At 40.6% G+C, this 13,759-nt stretch overlaps 1 protein-coding gene across 10 annotated transcripts in view; it reads right to left on the minus strand.

Annotated features, from left to right (window-relative positions):
• The window catches only part of SYTL4 (synaptotagmin like 4), a 204,545-nt gene that overhangs the window by 41,065 nt on the left and 149,721 nt on the right, over positions 1–13,759 (minus strand). For 3 of the 10 annotated variants that reach the window (XM_027053801.2, XM_027053800.2, XM_027053799.2), the window contains exon 1: positions 9,508–9,883. The exons of the other annotated variants lie outside the window; for them this stretch is intronic. The gene's annotated coding sequence lies outside the window, so the exon portion shown is untranslated. Of the gene's footprint in view, positions 1–9,507; positions 9,884–13,759 lie in introns of those variants that run through there. 10 annotated transcript variants of the gene reach the window in all.

The raw sequence follows: 13,759 nt of genomic DNA on the forward strand, positions 1-13,759 counted from the left end.
ACAATGGAGTATTACCTGGCAATCAAAAGGAATGAAATCTTGCTATTTACAACTACGTGGATGGAACTAGAGGGTATTATGCTAAGCAAAGTTAGTCAGAGAAAGACAAATATGATATGACTTCACTCATATGAGGACTTTAAGACACAGAACAGATGAACACAAGGGAAGGGAAGCAAAAATAATATAAAAACAGGAGGACAAAACAGAAGAGACTCATAAATACGGAGAACAAACTGAGGGTTACTGGAGGGGTTGTGGGAGGGGGCATGGGCTAAATGGGTAAGGGGAATTAAGAAATCTACTCCTGAAATCATTGTTTCACTATATGCTAACTAATTTGGATGTAAATTTTAGAAAATTAAAATTAAAATTAAAAAAAAAAAAAAGAATGACTTTTTCTCAGGGCACCTGAGTGGCTCAGTTGGTCGAGCATCTGACTTCAACTCAGGTCATATCTCATGGCTCATGAGTTCAAGCCCCACATTGGGCTCACTGCTGTCAGCCTGTCAGTGCAGAGCCCACTTTGGATCCTGTCCCCCTCTCTCTGCCCCTCCCCTGCTTGTGCTCTCCCAAAAATAAAGAAATATTTTTAAAAAAGAATGACCTTTCCTCTTACATCACAGAAAAAATAAATGCCCTCAGACAAGTTCCCGTCACCAAATCTTTAAACCTATTTTCATCTATGTTCACTTTTTGTTCTTCCCAACTGTAATGTTCTTCCTCTTATTTCAGGGTAATCCCCTCCACTTCATTCTGGATCCTCTCTCGTCTGGCATAAAAACTTCACCCTGTAGGGACTTTGTTCCATTAATTATCCCTTTCTTCCGGGGTAGCTGGGTGGCTCATTCTGTTGAGCCCCCAACTCTTGGTTTCAGCTCAGGTCATGATCTTGAGGTTCATGAGTTCAAGCCCCACATGGGGCTCCGTGCTGATGGTGCAGAGCCTGCTTGGGATTCTCTCCCCTTTCTCTCTGCCCCTACCCTGCTTGCTCTCTCTCTCTCAAAAATAAATAAAATTAACTAAAAAAAAGAATCTCGTATAAAAAATTATCCCTTCCTTCCCATCAGCTTTTAAAGATGTCTAAGTCCCTCCTAAATTAAAAAAAAAAATCCATAAATCTCAACCCTTCCCCTACTACCACTCTCACTGCTCTGCAAAGCCAAATTTCTCTAAGGAATTGTCCATATTCACTACCTCCACCTCCTATCCCCAATCATTTCTTAACCCACCAAAAGAAGCATTCTAACCCACTCACCCCCTGAAATTGCTCTAAGGTCACCAGAAACCTCCATCCAGTGGACAGTAGTCAGCCTTTATCTTCCTAAATTTCTCTGGATCTTTAGCACCACTTACCACTTTTCTGTTAGATTTTTTGTTAATGTTTATTTATTTTTGAGAGAGAGAGAGAGAGCAAGCAGGCGAGAAGCAGAGAGAGAGGCAGACACAGAATTTAAAGCAGGCTCCAGGCTCTGAGCTATCAGCACAGAGCCTGACATGAGGCTTGAACCCACAAACTGTGAGATCCCAACCTGAACTAAAGTCGGACGCTCAACTGACTAAGCCACCCAGACACCCTACCACTTACCATTTTTCAATGGAGCAATTCCATTTTGAAAAACTAATGATATTCAAGTATATACACAAATACAGTAAAACCTTGGTTTGTAGGCATAATTCATTCTAGAAACATGCTTGTAATCTAAAGCACTTGTATATCAAAGTTAATTTCATGAACCATTGGCTCAGTTGTGATCATGTGACATTCAGCATCACATACTACTCATATTGCAAGACATCACTTATTTATCCAGTTAAAATTTATTAGAAATGTTTGCTCATCTTGCAGAACACTTGTAGAACAGGTTACTCACAATCCAAGGTTTTACTGTATATATCATAAGGATGCTCAGTGTTTGAATAATCAAAAAAGTTATACAATATAAACATATATCAATAAGAAACTGACTAAATAAATTATGGCATATACATATAATGGAATACTATGCCACTGTTAAAAAGAAAGAGATAATTCTATTTTTACTGACATCAAAGGCTTGCCTCAAATATTAAGTAAAAATCAATTGCAAAACATATACATGATGATTCCATGTGTATTTTTTAACATATAAGTGAAGACAGAATGGATGGATGGATGGATGGATGGATGGATGAATAGATGGAAGGAAAGAAGGAAGGAAGGAAGGAAGGAAGGAAGGAAGGAAGGAAGGAAGGAAGGAAGGAAGGAAATATTTTATATATGCATGGAAAATGTCTGGGAAGAGATATAAATTTAATACTGTTACCTCTGGGGAGTAGGATATGGAGAGAAGAACATAAGACTTATGTTTGCTATATTTTTGTTGGGTCAAGGAATAAAATGTGGCCAGATCCCTAATCACACCAACATTTCCAAGGCAGATAAGAAAGAAGTTCAAAGGAGATCCAAAGGGAATGGCCAGAGACTAAGTAAAATATATTTTATAATTTCCAGAGCTAAGAGAGGAGAGAGAGAAGGGTGGCTAATGGGTTCAAACACTGAGGAGAGATCTACTAAAAACAAGGAGAGGTAAGTAACGGAAGAAGAGCATGAACAGATAATTCTTGAAGGAAGATCAAATGGCCAGTAGATGTAACAAAGAAAAAGTTTTACTCTTACTGGTAATAACAATGCTTTCATATATGCCTATCAATTAAGCAAATTTTTTTAAAAGACAATATTCAATTTTAAAAAGGGAAGATGTAAGAGGTACTCTCACACTTTGTTGGCAAATGTAAATTGATAAAACCTGTTAGAGAAAGCAATGTGACAATTTGATTTTTAAAAAATTAAACTTCACTGAACTTACCACAAATGCAATGAAATCACTAATTATGTGATAGTTAAACGTTTAACACATTACCTCTCCTGATGAAGTAAGTTCCATGAACAAAAGGCCATGGTCTTCTTCTCCACTCTCTCTCAAGTGCCTAGCCTAGAAACTAGCACATTGTAGGCCCTCAGTAAATCAACCCATGCTTTCTGGCAAGTTACAAACAATACTTTAAGGGCACTGTTAGTAAAGCTATTCTGATGCCTGAATTAATACAGCTACAAACAAAAAATAGTGCAAGATGCCATGAAAATTTTCCATCTCTTAAGAATTACTCAAGTTCAAAGTAGAATTATATAATCACAGATATGAAAGCCACAGAGTTCCACCACTTCTATTCTATTTCTATTTCTATTTCCATTTCCATTTCTATTTCTATTCTGCCAGCACTGCCCAATCTCCTGCCCTTTTATATTTCTGTCACAGCTACCCAGAAAAATCCCCCAAACTATATCATCTACACTCTGCTTCTACACCTGGGATGATGAGTGCTGCTGGAGAGAATGGACACAGGATTCTGTGAGTAGGCATGGAGACAAATTCAAGTTATTCAAGCCTTTCTTGGCTCCCTATGATGTCGTAATCTGGATTATAGGCCTCTAAAAAGCTCCTCTTTTCATCCCTCTCAAATGCTATCCCAATCCCTCACTGCTTGCATCACATGGGACCTTCCTCAAAATCTTGTCCTTCCACAGCTGCTTCCTTCTCGACAGCTTCATGAATCCTGCCCCTTTCCCTCCTGTCTCAATGGAAGAACTATCTCCCCTTCTCTAAGGCCAGTCTTTCCACCTCTTTCAATTTGGAGCCCTCACCCTTCTGCTTCCTCAGCAATGACGTATCAAGTTCTACGCCATCTACACATAAATGGGTTCATCTCTCTCCTAAAATAAACAAAATTTACAAGATTATCTTGTTCCTTGAGCCCAACTGTCTATAAGAAACACTCTCTCCTTCCCATTGTAGCCAAGCCTTTCAAAGTGTATACCATATTCCTTATCAGTCATTTTTAGTGCTTACTCCCTAATCCTCTACAATCTGCCTTCTCTTCTCCTGCTGTACTGATGTCATCACTGATCTCCTAATTGTTAAATCTAATGAACATTTTTTTTTTAAGAAAGAGAGAGTGTGCACGAGTGAGGAAGTGGGGCGGGGGGGGGGGGGGAGAGAGAGAGGGAAAGAAAGAGAGAATCCTAAGCAGACTCCATGCTCAGTGCAGAGCCCAACATGGGGCTCGACCCCACGAATGTGGGATCATGATCCCATCTGAAATCAAGAGTCAGACGCTCAACCAATTGAGCCACCCAGGCATCCCATGAACATGTTTTTTTTTAAATGTTTTATAGTGTGTTTTATCTGATTACAAGAGGGGTACACATCATGAACAAAGTTATGACATATGACAAGAGAAAAAAACTTGTACTGTGTAACAGGCTATGAATAAATACCCCTAATAAACGTTGTGTTCTTACAAACAAATTAAATATATAACTCAAAAGAAAGATGTTCAAAGGATATTAAGGAGCAAGTCTCAGAAAAAATACAAATAGCTAGTATACACACAAAAATACTCAGCCTTACTAGTAATTAGAGAAATGAAAGTTAAATCAGTTAGATACCATGTTTAACCTACCAGATTAGCAAAAATCTGGCCATCCTCAGCAAGGGCATACAGAAAAGCATTCTCTGTGGTAAGAATGTAAACCTTCCTGGATGTCACTTTGGCACAGCCTATTCACATTTTTTAATGTAAATATCCTTTGACCCAACAATTCTACTAGAAAGCTATCCCATAGAATATCTGTGTGTGTTATATATATCTACATCCATTCTTGAGTACTGTGCAAATATGTTTATTGTGGCCTTGTGTTGCCTGGACTAGAGTAATAGGCAGAGAAGATGGAGACATGTGGTAGAATATATGACACAGCTGGAAGATCAGGTCAACAGGACTTGCTGATGAATTGGATATGGAGAGGTGAGAGAAGGGGAGGAATCAAGGGCAAACCTAGGTTCTTGACTTGAGCAACTGAGTGGATGATGGTGCCATTTTACTGAGATGGGGAAGGCTGAGGGAAAGGGCTGGAGATTTGAGAAGAATCAGGAATCCAGTTTTGGCCCTGTTACATTTGATATCTATTTGACACCCAAGTAGAGATGTCGAATAGGTCATTGGATGTATGAGGCTGCAGCTTAGAAGAAAGACTTGGGTCACACAAATAAATGTGGGAGTGACGAGTGTATAGATAGATGGTATTTCAAGCCATGGGGCTGGATGGGTGCTTCTGGGAAGATTTTGGATGGAAAAAAGTACATGGACTGAGCCCTAGGTCACTTCACTGTTCAGAAGCTGGGAAGATAAATTTAGGAGAAGAGGAGGCTGAGCAGACATTTTTTAATACAAATGTCAGTTTTAAAGAATTTAACACACATCACATGATAGAAAATCACACATTTACCCTATCAAGGACCCAACTCCTTCCAAGCCTGTCTTTTAGGGAATTCTAGCTTTTTTTTTTTTTTTTCTTGCTGAATATTTCAAACAACATTTAAACACAATGGTAACTTTTTTTCTTTAATGTCACATAGTGGTTTCCTCACACTGAATAATTCTCCTAGTATAAAACTAGTCAAGTACTACACATAGAACTCAGCAGTGTCTTTTCCATAAAGTTTATAATCCAATAGTCTCCTCATGCCTAAAAAGCTAAGGGAAACTTGAGGCCAGAAACCGAACTTGGGCCACCTTTTATTCTTTGGAGCTGCACACTTCCCCATTGCACAATAACTTTCTTCCTTGCCAAATGCCTGAAAGGCTTCGAGACATCTGAGAATCTACACCCTCTCCTCTCAGTGTAAGTCCACCTTCCTACCAACAAGAAGTACAGCCCCTTTACATTTTCACTTTAGAAGTTTCCATTCAGGAAAAAATAAATAAATAAAAGGGGACCAAAAAATAAATAAATAAATAAATAAATAAATAAATAAATAAATAAATAAATAAATAAAAATAATGCTTATAGCTGAAAAAAAAGAAGTTTCCATTCAGAAACTTGGGCCTTAAAAAAGGAGAGGAAGTACTTCCAACTAGGTCAAAGTTGTCATTAGGAATGCAGTCTCAAAGCAAAACTCAGCAGAAGGAAAGCTGTGTGAGAACTGAGCCTGAAGCAACCTTATAGCTATAAGGTGACGGTCTAGGGATACCTAGTTTCAGGTCCAGGAGAGCACAAAAGAGCCAATTCCTAGAATGGTACTATAATTCATTAACTGATTTAACAACTATTAGTTAAGTACCTATGATGTGCCAGGCTCTGTTATGGGTTCTGGGGTCCACTGATGAATAAAACAGACACAAATCCTGCCCATATGGAATTTACATTATGGAGGGGCAAGGGAGAGACAGATAATAAGAAAAATGAAAAAAAAAATACAAAATATGTTACATTAGAGTAATAACGTAGAGAAGGAGCACAGAATGTTCAGGGATGGGGTTGCAAGTTTAAATAGGTAATTGGATAAGGCCTCACTGAAGTGACATTTAAAAGTACAAACTCCTAGTTCTAGGATTTAGTGCCTCAGGAAGGTGTTTTGTGTACTTTAATCCCACCACCACCAGACCTCAGGCCCTTAAAGGCCTAGTATCCCCAGGCTGGCACCAATATTTGTTAATCTCTTGTATTTAAGAGAAAGGGAGCGCCAAGAGCCAGACCTTGCCCTTAAAGAGGTTACAACCTTCTAGGGGCATCTGGGTGGCTCAGGTGGTCAAGCATCCATCTGACTTCAGCTCAGGTCATGATCTCACGGTTTGTGAATTCAAGTCCCACATGCAGTTCTATGCTGACAGCTCAAAGCCTGGAGCCTGTTTCAGATTTTGTGTCTCCCTCTCTCTGTGTCCCTCCCCACTCATGCTCATGACTCTCTCTCTCTCTCTCTCTCTCTCTCTCTCTCTCTCTCTCTCTCTCAAAAATAATAAACATTAAAAAAAATTTAAAATAAAAAGAGGTTACAACCTTCCATGTGGAAAAACAACTAAGGGAGATGGTCAGGGCTTCCCTGAGATGTAAAAAAAGTGCTCTAGGACAGGATAACCGGTAATCTGGCTTGGGGGAAGGAACTGTGTGTGTGGTAAGGTTGTCACAAAGGAAATGGCCTTAGAGCTAAATCTTGAGAGATGAATAGGAATTAAAGGCAGGAGGATGGGTACAGGTGGCAAGTTAGCTTTTCAGGAAAAAGAAACAGTTTGAGCAAAGGCCCAGAAATGGGATCAAGGAGGACATTTTCTCCTGTGGTGTCCCTGCCTAAAGGGCTCCATCCATCCCAGATAAAACAAGCACACACTCACCCTCAGGCTCTCTGGGATGGCTGCTGGGAAATCCTTATCATTTACCCCACCCTCATTTCTTCCCTAGCTAGCAGGAAAGGAAGAAGTTGAGTCAGGCACACATCCCTAGAATCCAGGGTTACCGTCTCCTAACTTCAGGATAATTACTACTGAACTGAGAGCCCCAGAAGCTTCATTAAGCCAGGTATACTCAGGGGTGGGGGCTTATAGTCGTAATGTGGCAATTGGCCCCATGTTAAAAGTCAAGTTGTGAAGAGGGTAAGAAATCAGTGAGGTAAGAGTGGCCCAAAGTCTCTGCAGCGCATCTGAGATGGAGTCAAGGAACAAAACTCATGCTTCAGCTTGGAAGAGAAATTTTTCATCACTTAGTCCTCACCTGTGAGCTATTTGGTGTTCCTAAAATATAAGACAGCACAAGTGGTGTAACAGGGGATAGGAACACAAGTCAGATGGCTCAGTTCAGCCCCTCATTAGTTGGGTGATTTGGGGGCAAGGCACTTAACCTCTTAGTCTCCTTTCCATCCTAACATGGCTATAACTGTAGTGCTTACAACACAGAGTTATTATGAGGATTACATGAGAAAACTATGTAAAGAACTGATCACAGTACATGGCTCAATAGATTCTAACAATCATTACTAGTAGCACTAAGGGGATAAGTTCAGAGAGCATCAACTAGAATGCTACATACAGTCACCGACAAACTATCCCAGAATAGGCCTCCAAGTTCCATTTCACTGCTCTGACCTAAAGTGAGGCACCTAAAATTGTGTTACCAGAAATGTTCATCCCCTGCCAGGAGAAGTCCCACAAGCCAAGCCAGTGGTCTTTTTCCACTTGGATTTCCAACAGGAGCTTAAAAACAATTTACAACTACAACAAAAAACTTCATCAGGGCCTCAACATTGTTCTCTCCACAGCCCCGTGAGGTAAACATATTAAGTCATTAACACCTTAATATTAATGGATTTATGAGAAGTGGGGTGTGGGGAGCTGAAAGAACAGAAAACAAGCCAGTTAAAAATAGGAGGTCCAGGGGCGCCTGGGTGGCGCAGTCGGTTAAGCGTCCGACTTCAGCCAGGTCAGGATCTCGCGGTCCGGGAGTTCGAGCCCCGCGTCGGGCTCTGGGCTGATGGCTCAGAGCCTGGAGCCTGTTTCCGATTCTGTGTCTCCCTCTCTCTCTGCCCCTCCCCCGTTCATGCTCTGGCTCTCTCTGTCCCAAAAATAAATAAACGTTGAAAAAAAAATTAAAAAAAAAATAGGAGGTCCAGGATGCAATGAAGACCAATTTCTGTCACAAATGTACAAGGTCTAGGGTCAACCCTACCAAAAGCAATATTCTGGAATGCTAGGTCCTCTGGTCCTGAAGAAGCCGGGTATTTACTGGGTGCAAGATAATGTTGGCTAATGAAAAACAAATCACCTGTTCATTCACCAAAATTCTAACCAAATGATTTCATCGCCAAAAACCCAACCATCTCATTCAACTTTAGGGGCTAAAGGAACATCTGATGCTTGACAAACTATCACAGGGGATATGAGAATTCTGTGCCCCTTCTGAGGGCTCTAGGGAACCTCTTCCAGGAGCAGATCTCCGAAGCCACCTTGAAAGGTGGCAAAATAAACCGGTTCAACTCCAGAGCACACAGCTGGGTCCCCAGCCCCAAGCGCAGAGGGAGCCCACTGACGCGGGGCTCAGCCTTTACCTTTGGCGGACCTACGGAGGCCAGAGAAGCTGACACCATGAGATCCCAGGTCCGGAAACAGTGAGAGACTGAGACCGGGCTCAATGACCAAGCGCTGAGAATGGAACCACGGAAAAGGTGACTCGACTTCTCCGACAGTGCAGTTCCCGTTTAGGAGCTCGGCCCCACCCCCGCCCCCAGGGCCAGCTCGGGAGTGGCTTCAGCTCCGGCTGGCGGGAAAAGTCGAGCCACTCTGTGCCAAGCGAGACCCGGGGGAGGCAGAGCCCAGAGGGGTACCGCTCGAGTTAGCGACAGGTGGGCCAGGGAAGGGGCCAGAAGAGGCCCGAGAGAAAGCAAACTGGCGGGGAAGGACCGCCCCAAGCAGACGGGAGTCAAAGCGTGGGGGGTGCGGTCAAGACAGGCAGACGAGACAGAGGGAACAGGCGGTCAGCTAGGGAGAAGGAAAACTTGGGACAGCAGAAGGGGGGTGAGGGAAGGGTTCAGGTGCCTGAAATAGGGGTGGGGGACGCTTAGGCAGCGAAAAAGGGCAAGGGGCCCAGGAGGAGCCTGGGACCGAGAGTGAAGGGGAGGCCGCTGGCCGCGGACTTACCTGTCAACTGCAACAGGTGCCGCGAGAGGGCGAGACGTCTCAGTGCTGGACTCAGGGGAGGGCTGCTCCGCTAAGACTGCAATCCTGTTCAAGTGGGCAGCCCTACTTAGCCTCCCGGGAGGCGGAAAAAGCTGCAACTTTCCCTGGAGTGGGGAGGAGCTGGACTCTTAAAGGGGCCGTACAGCTCTCAGGGCCCTTAGTAGGGGGCCACGCCCCCGGAAAGAGTGCTCGGAGAGCCAAAGCCTTAAGTCTCTGGAAGGATGCCCTCCCAGATTAGGAAAGGGAGGTTAAGGACTGACGATAGGGGTCTAAGACTGGACATGGCCCCCTTTTTCACTCTCTCAGATGATCAATCTCCTGCCTCTTCTGCTTAGCTGAGCCAAAAGTTGTCAAACTGCCATGTACTTTTATAAGAAGATGAAGACCCTAGACCATATAATTTGGGAAGATAAAATATGATACCATTCTGATCCTTTAACCTTGAGCCTTTTGTGGCAAATAAAAGTGTCCCTCTAAAATAGAAATGTTTGGGGCAAAGGATATAGACTAAATACACACACACACACACACACACACACACACACACACACGTTTAAAACATTCAACTCACCAGTAGAAAAAAAAATAAGAGCAAATTAGAACAATTATGCGATTCTTAGGCAAAGGTTTTTTTTTGTTTTTATAACACTTGATGACAAAGTGGTATCAAAAACAAAGCTCTTCCATAAATGCTGGCAGGAGTGTGTTTTGTTTAAAAACCCTTTAAGAAGGCATGTGAGCAATATACAGTGTATCAATAGGCTTTAAAATTTTAGATCTACCCAGTAATGGTTGATTCCTCTCCCCCTCTCTCCCTCCCTCTCTCTTACCTTCTTCTCATTAGCTATTAACCATGCTCAAGTCCCTCTCACCTGTCATCAGCAATTAAACCTGCTCAGGTCTGCCATCTTAAAAAAAAAATCCTCCCTACACACAAGGTACTTCTCCAGCTACTCTTTATGGGCAAATTTATTGCAAATGTACTTTGCAGGTACATTTGCCATCTCCATTTTCTTCTTCTCACTTAGCAATTTGGCGTCATTCCCCCACACTCCACTGAAACTGTGCTCAACAAAATACCCAAACAATTACTGACCTCTGTGTCAGTAAATCTACAGAAATAAATTCAAAAATAAAGGGGATATTTTTAATCGTTATCTTGCTTGACATCTCCCTTACATTTAACGCTGTTAACTATTTCCTCCTACTTGAAAGTCTTCCTGTGGCATCTATAATGCCACACTCTTGCTTTTCCTCCTACCCCTTTGCCCTCTCCTCAGAATCATTTTGTAGATTCCACTTCTGCTATCTAACCTCTGGAAGTCAGACATTCTCAGAGCTAGGCTATGTATATTGTCTCCCTAAATGATCTCTTTCACTCACTTGGTTTTAATTACTATCTATATGGCCACAACTGTAATATTATAGCTCTATCCAGACCTCTTCACTGAGCTCTGTGTTCTTGACATGTCCATTTGGACATCTTCCAGGCACCTCAAATTCAACACAACCAAAGCTGAACACACCATATTGTCTCTTAAATTTCCTCCTCCTCCAGTCTTTCCTATCTCAGTAAATGATAGCATGCTACTCAAGGCAGAAACATGACATTTAGCATAGTACCTGGCACATAGTAGGCCCTCACTAGTATTTATATAATGCATGAATAAAATTATCCTAAGGAAAACAGATGTACACAAATTTTTTGTACAACTATGTTAATCCTAGTATTACTTAGAATAATAAAATACTATGGAAAAACCTAATGGTTCAATGGTTAAGTAAATTACAGTATAGTTATACAATGGAATATTCTTTAGCCAATAAAAAACTGAAATTTACACATAGTTTATGACAGGAAAATGCTTATGCTCTAATATTAATTGCAAGTAGGATACAACATTTAATATAAAATATGATCACAACAATTAATGAAAATGCATGAGAAAAAGACTAAAACAAAATATGCAAAATATTAGTAGTACCTGTTTCTAGGTGGTGGAACTAAATGAAACTTTGTTTTCCTCCTACTTTTTTCTGTATTTTTCAACTTTATTCTAATGAGAAGTGTGCAGCTTTGATAACATAAAGAATTGTTTTGAAAAATCTTAAAAAGGAAGGGCACCTAGGTGGCTTAGTCAGTTAAGTGTCCGACTCTTAGTTTCGGCTCGGGTCATGATCTTATGGTTTCATGGGTTCGAGCCCCGCATTGGGCTCTGCAGTGCAGAGTCTGCTTGGGATTCTCTCCCTCCCTCTCTCTACCCCTCTCCCTGCTCACGCTGTCTCTGTCTCTCTCAAAATAAATAAATAAATAAAACTTAATTTTTTTTTTAAAATAAAAATCTTAAAAAGTAAAGAAAAAATCATTTCAATTGTGATAGGCAAAAAAACAAAATTTAGCCCCCAGGCTCTACCCAAAATTTTCTTCCATATTTTAGCTCTTCAGTACCCTGTGCACAGCCTGAAGTGTGAAGAAGCCACTTCAAAGAGGAAATCCTTTTGATCTGTTTAGTTTTGCCAACTCATCCCTCAGGGCCCCTGTGCTGAACCCTAGGCCTTTGCCTGTGCTCCATCTCCCTCACCTGGCCTGTGGGAATTCAGACCAAGCACTTTTCTGCTCCTTTTTTGCAGGTGGTGGTTGGCAGGAGCTGGAAATACCCTCAGCCAGAAGGACCTCCAGAAAACATTTAGTCCAATCCCCTTATTCCTAAGCAAAACTTCCAGATAATGTTTTATGTTTTTATTTCTTTCTACTTGTGTAGTGTCTCCCTTTGTATGGTCTACCTCATTAAAGAGGATGTGGAGATCTGACTCTTTTACTGTAAGACGATCTCAGTGAACCAACTGAAAATACACGGAAAGAGACAAATATAAACAGTGAACCAAAACAAAATTAGTCAGTAGCCTGTCCGCATAGACTCTGTGTTGTCCATTTCTGTTTGATCCTCCTTGCTTGCCACAAGGATTCTGCACTCAAATTCTTATAACCAAATGTCATGAGGGGTCCAATGCAAGCAGACTCATGTTGTAGCATGTATCAGAATTTCTTTTTAAGGCTGAATAATACTGCATTGTATGAATACACCATATTTTGTTTATTTATTAATCTGTCGATGGGCATTTGATTTGTTTCCATATTTCAGCTATTGTGAACAATGCTGCCATGATCATTAGTGTGCAAGTATCTGTCTCTGCTTTCAAGTCTTTTGGTATATACCTAGAAGTGGAATTACTATATTAACTGGTAATTCTATATTTAGCTCTCTGGGGACTTGCCAAGTTATTTTCAACAGTAATGCACAAAGATTCCAGTTTTTCCATATCCTCACTAAAAATTGGTGTTTTCTGGGGTTTTTTGTTTTTGCTTTTTTATATAATAGCCATCCCTAATGAGTGTGGAGTGGTATCTCATTTTGGTTTTGATTTACATTTTCCCTAATGGTTTGTGATGTTGATCATCATTTCTTGTGTTTATTGGTCATGTGTATATTTTCTTTAGAGACATGTCTATTCAAGTCATTTGCCCATTTTTGAATTGGATTTGTTGTTGTTGTTGTTGTTGACTTGTAGCAGTTCCTTAAATATTCTGGGTATTAATCCTTTATCAGATATATGCTGTGCAAATATTTTCTCCCATTCTGTGAGTTGTCTTCTCATTCTTAATAGTATCTTTTGATGTGCAAAACTTTTTAATTTTAATGAAGTTCAGTTTATCTGTTATGTTGTTGTCTGTGCTTTCGTATCACATCCAAGAAAAATATGCCATATCCAATATCCATGTGTTTTCTTCTAATAGCTTTATAGTTTTAGCTCTATGCTTAGGACTTTGATCCAGTTTGAATTAATTTTTGCCTATGTTTTATATATGTTGTAAGGGTCCAACCAGTTTCCCAGCATCATTTGTTGGAAAGACTGTCCTTTTCACATTATCTTGTTATTTTAAATGATAAACATCAAAGGATATATTCATAGTTTTGAAAAATAATGAATAATAATAAAATTAACTATATTTTTAGACTGTATAACACAAAATTTCAGTAAATATGTGCTTATTACAAAATGTAGACATTGCAGGGCAATACAAATAGGAACTTATGGAATATTATCCTATGTATAGTATGTAAGCTCCTGTCCCATACTGAAAGATTAGATTCAATGAATTGCTCGATTTTACCACATTGAGGGAGTTCTGGCTAGTACAAACTAGTAGGAT

Source organism: Acinonyx jubatus, chromosome X (assembly GCF_027475565.1).
Source record: "Acinonyx jubatus isolate Ajub_Pintada_27869175 chromosome X, VMU_Ajub_asm_v1.0, whole genome shotgun sequence".
Classification (NCBI taxonomy): domain Eukaryota; kingdom Metazoa; phylum Chordata; class Mammalia; order Carnivora; family Felidae; genus Acinonyx; species Acinonyx jubatus.